Below are 5513 nucleotides of genomic sequence, written 5' to 3' on the forward strand. Positions count from 1 at the left end.
TAAAGGAAGCGAGGTGGGGCTGTATTTCTGAATATGTGTGTCTTGATTTCATCCATCCATCGCAGGGACGAGGTCGTGTTATGAGGGGTGCTTTGCTGGTGATGGGGGTCCTCGGGCGGTCCTTTGGTAATGAGCTGCTAGTCTCTGAGGAAGACGAGCTCTATTACAGGAACACTGAGCTGCTATTCTGAGCTTTAATCTGAGGCTGGTTCACCTTCTCATGCCGCTCAGCACAGATTCATGCTCTCCCTTTGACAACCTGCTGAATGAAGGGAAGTCAAGAGCTTTGGATCTGGTTTAAAGCTACAGTGCGTAACTTCTGGTGACTTTGTTGTTGTTGTTATTCTGCCTGTTTGTTTTTTGTGCAACACTATTTATATGCTGCGTCCTACATTTCAGATGAAGGTCATACAATACTGTCAGAACTTACTGAGGGAGCATTTTGTGTATGCAGCGCAGGGGCAGACAGGAACAAGGAGCAACCTGTTTTGTTTTTTTAGCAGTAGAATTCACCTCTGAATCTTTTTGTGGGTGCCTCTTCAGCCATACTCCAACCTGTTTGCAACCGTCTCACTTTACTAGAGCAATGTAGCTGTCACTTTTTCGCTAATTTTAACCATAAATGGGCCCAAAAGTGTCCTGTGAGTAAGTGCTTTTGCCCATTTTTCCAGAATAACTTTCAATATCTGGCAGTTATTTACAATTTACTGCATGCTAAAATGGTGTATTAACAATTTAAAATGAGGAAAAACAAAAATTCGAACAGTATAACACATGTTAAACACATGTTAAAATAACATTTGTTTGAGGGTAATGCAGAGTGCTACAGATACAGCGATACACTCTGTGTTAAATGGTTAAGTGAATCACTTCCTGTGTGCAGTACAGGAATGAGAAACAGAGTCATATTTAAATCAGCATTGTGTGAACTGTTTTGTCAATCCTTTGAATGTAACGGACATTTGTTTACATTTGAACGTTACGCGCTACAGTTTTAAGCTGCTTCCAGACGTGCACGTTTTCTTGAAGTTGTTCTGAATCCAAAAGTTTTTTTCAGTCACGTAGCAGAAAAGTCACTCAGGATTTGCTCAGCCTGCCACACGTCATCTATAAGCTTGCGTTCGCATTATCTTCTAAGTCATTCAAATGCTAAAAGGAAAGTATAAAGTCTTATCTGACTTAAATGTTTCTTCTTTTTTCCAGCTCAGTGTTGAGTATGACCTGGTGACACACTGAGCTGTCACAATCAATTGAGCCTTCTTTTGGACCAAGCCTGGCCTTCTGGCACCGCTGAGCCATGTCTGGTCTACGTACCAGCCACAGCGACGCATCGCTTACCAATGCGGGAGCTGCAGCACACACAGGCATCACATTTGCACAAACACGACCAAAAACACACATTTTCACAGCTGGAGAATGTGCAGGAATATGTATGCACTCTCTCCTGCTGCATGTCACTCGCTCTACCTCCTTCCACCGGGGTTTTTACTCTGTCTCTACGGTAAGTGCTGAGGGAAGATGGCTCCACTGCAGTATCTGACCCATCCTGGCAGAGGTGAGGTAGGATAATAAAAGCGTTGTCCCTGCCAAAAAAATGGTCAGGAAGAGATAAGGGAGGGAGGTAAAGCAGAGCAGAACAAAAGACAGGACAAATGTGCAGAGAGGAACACAGTGTGGGGGAGAAAAAATAAGAACATGAGCGAGGCAGAAGAAACACTGGAGCCACAAATGTCGAGAAAAGGTGGAAAAAGTGGGGGAAAAGTGTCATTGTTGAGGTGCAGCATTATGCACCACCTCTCTCTTTCTCGCCCAACCCCTCTATTCCCTCCCGTCACCAGTGCCAGGTTGTTGGTGCAGAGGCTAAATCAATCACCTCTCTGCCCTGCTTCCCTCCATCCACACACACTGTGCTGCTGACATGCAATAGTGGGTGACAGAAAAAGACCTGCAGAAAACACACAGCTGAAGAAAGAAGGAAACTCACAGTCACGGGGTTTAAACATCAGTCTATGATTTTAATAATAGTAAAAGATAAAGTGGTACTTAATATAAGTTACTGCAGTTTTTAAATAGCCAGAACTGCTAGTCATACAGAGGTTCTGTCGTCGATTCATACAATAATATTCCGTGTGTTTTTCTGTTTGTCCGTGGTCACGTATCGTAAGTGTGTCATATTCGTATAATTAAGAAACATCTCGCCGCGTCTTCTGACCACACGCTGTCTCACGCCGCTCCTCACACTCTGGACATGTTTGTTTGTTTCTCTTCACAACGTTTGACACCGTTTGCATTCAAAGCAAAACAAAGTCTTAGTGTGAACATTTTTAAACCACAGCGTTAAGCATGAACGAGAACTACAGCTCTAGTTCTTGCTCATTTGCAGATTTATTTATTTATTATAATTTTTTTAGCTAATAAATATAGAATTATATAAATACCGTCTTCACTTCAAGTTTTATTCATACTAAGGTGACTTTTCTAGGATGGAAATCTAGACTGACAATGATTATTTTCTCTTTTTTTTGTACAGCTACCTAGTTTCACATTTTTACAGTCCACTCAGTCCAGTGTTTTCTTTTTCGTGTTCCCAAAGTTCATACTGAAGACTTTTCCTGCAGTAAAAAGGCCAGTGATAAGAGAAAATTACTTTTATTCAGTTCAGATTTAGGGGATGTGCGCTGCTTGCCCTGATTAACTTTCTGGCCAAAGTCATACGTTCTGAATCACTAAAACCAAGGTGAGATAGCAGGACCTTTAATGTAGAAGAGCCACAATAATGCAAAACGGACCCAGGCTGAAAATACAGGAGTTTCCTGCTTAGTTTTGACAGCTATTCTTTCTCTTAAGGCGTTCATCTCCTTCCCTCTTAGGCTCTGTTCAAGGGCAAGCAAGCAGAGGGAATCCTGCTGACAACCACACTCTCCTCTGCTCCCACACAAAGTCATCTACAGGCAGGTTTTTATGTTAAAAAGCATGTGTGTGTGTGTGAAATGTGATAGTGGGGTCACACTGAAAGTGATGCACGAACAACAGTTGAATTGTTTGACTATCATGCACATATGCTTTTTTCTATCAAGGCTGCATCTTATAATATGTTCTGTTAAATTTGTCATTTTCCTGTTTCCCGAAAATTGCATTAAATTGCTATTGAGTGTTTCCCAAACACCTCTCAAAATGATTAATCCGTTATCAAATGGCTTTGCAATGCATTGGCGGCTCTGTCCACTGCTGCTACGCGTACAGTAGTCAAGACAATCTATAGACTCAGAGATCCACCAACATGATCAACATTCTCAGACTCTTGCACCTGCTGTGCTGTTGTGTTTCCGGGGTTGTGCTGCGTACTATACTTTCCATTCCGGTCTCTACAGCTTGCAGAAGTGGTGTGAGACCAAGCACGTGGAGTCTTGAGGACCACAGAGAGGATTAGCGCCTGCTCTTTGCCAGTGCTGTGAGTGGAGTGACATGAGGAGGGAGGAGGGCGTGGAAAGAAAGAAAGAGCCGGGCAGGTGGCAGTGGAGTGTGTGGACGGATAAAGACGAGAAGGAAAGGTTGTTGAGTGAGAGAGAGGGCAGAGAAAACATCTATGTGTGAATTTAATCGAGTAATCACTGATCAGGCTACTCGAGCACTGCTCTATCCCACTGGTTACCAGTTGGGTTCAATTTTGAGCGATATACTGTACTGTGATATACCGCTTTGTCCTCCACATGAGGGTCGAGGGGGTGCTGTGCCAATCTCAGCTGGACAGATCGCCGAACAACCATTCACTCTCACATCTACGCTCAATTTAATACCTAATCCCCATATTGCATGTGTCCATGCAGAAAGGCCCTTTTTTCCCGACCGGGTCGCGAACCTGGATCTTCTTTCTGCAAAGGCAAGAGTGCTAACCACGACACCAACCGCGTGGCCCTAGCCCCGAACCCGTTCCTCATTTCTACCGCTACGCTTGGACCTGAGTCACAAAATCAAACCCTGCGAATGAGGGAGCACCTTCAAGAATGTGACACATCATCATCATGTCAGCAAGCATGTTTTTGCTTGAGGATCAAAAGTGATGATAAATAAATAAATAAATGAATAAATAAATAAATAAATAAGTCACTACACTCACATTTATAAACATAGGGCGCAGGTCGAAAAATACTGGAATTCCCCTTTAAATTCAACAATTTTTCAAGTAATCTCGCCTACTGCTATAGCTAGCTTTAAATATAAAATCATTATGGAGTGTTATTTAGATGAGGAGTCAGGTACAACCACCTGACTGTAACCGCGATGTCAGAATCACACGGTGACAGCGTCCCGAACACACTCGTCCCCTACAGTGATTATGTGAACAACAACATGCCGATTTCACCAAACTTTATCACACTTTCCTCACAACAGCTGCAGCGACTCGTCTACGCCGAGGTTCACGCTGATTCTTCACACCACATCCTCGGGGAAATCCAATTTCACCGTCAGACGTGACACTAATGTAAATAGCCGTGACCAGATCTCTCGGAAACAGCTGATAACAACCTGTGCTGCGACACGGCCTACATGTGCACACACACACACACACACACACAGTGGTATTTTTACTCTGTCCTGTGACGAGTTAACACCAGGCCAGGATAGACCCCCTAATATCACACACACACACACACGCTGGTTAAATACTGATGTTTTCTGTCTGCCAATCATCTCTTAATGTGTCTCCTGCATAAAATTGACATTTAGCTGATCGTCCTGAGCAGGAAGCTTTGTGTTTAGAGGACACGTTCAGGTCTGTGGCTGTGAGGTCACGCTCCTGTGGGTTAGTGTGACCCCTGTAGGTCATTTTCATGAACGTGATGTAACGTAAGAAGGTTCTGCACGCCTCTGAGCGCTTTGAACAAGTGATCTGATAATGACAGCCTAAAGATTCAGCACAAAATGAATAGGGCCAGGTGTGTGTGTGTGTGTGTGTGTGTTAGCATTGTGTGAATGCTGATGACAATGTCAGATGAGGATGGGGCGAGGATAAGGAGTGTGTAGTGATGCGTGGTGAGAGACCAAAACAGGGGTGTTAATGTTCAGCGCTTAATGTTCAAACTGTGCCCTTGAGTTTTACTGTGTATGTTAGTGAGCCTCTGTGTGTGAGTGTGTGATTTGACCAACTCTAGACGATCACAAGCAAGTAGGATATAGTAGAGGTGAAGCAGAATGTGATTTATTTTCATTTTAGGGCAAATTCTTATTAAGATTTATTATTATTGAGTATTAAGGCCAAACAACAAAGAAATAAAACTGACTCGTTTGAGAATAAAGTCGTAATATTACAATATTATTGCAGCCGATCATCTTTGCTTGATTAATAATGGCTTTATTCTTGCAATATTACGACTTTTTTTTAATATTATGAGTTTATTATTGTAATATCACAAATTTATTCTCGTAGTATTACAAATATTTTTTTCTTTTTCGGTTTGGCCCTAAAAGACGTAGATATTTTTTTTTTATGTCATATTTCAGTTTTTTGCCAG

This window comes from Solea senegalensis, linkage group LG14, assembly GCF_019176455.1.
Source record: "Solea senegalensis isolate Sse05_10M linkage group LG14, IFAPA_SoseM_1, whole genome shotgun sequence".
Taxonomy (NCBI): Eukaryota; Metazoa; Chordata; class Actinopteri; order Pleuronectiformes; family Soleidae; genus Solea; species Solea senegalensis.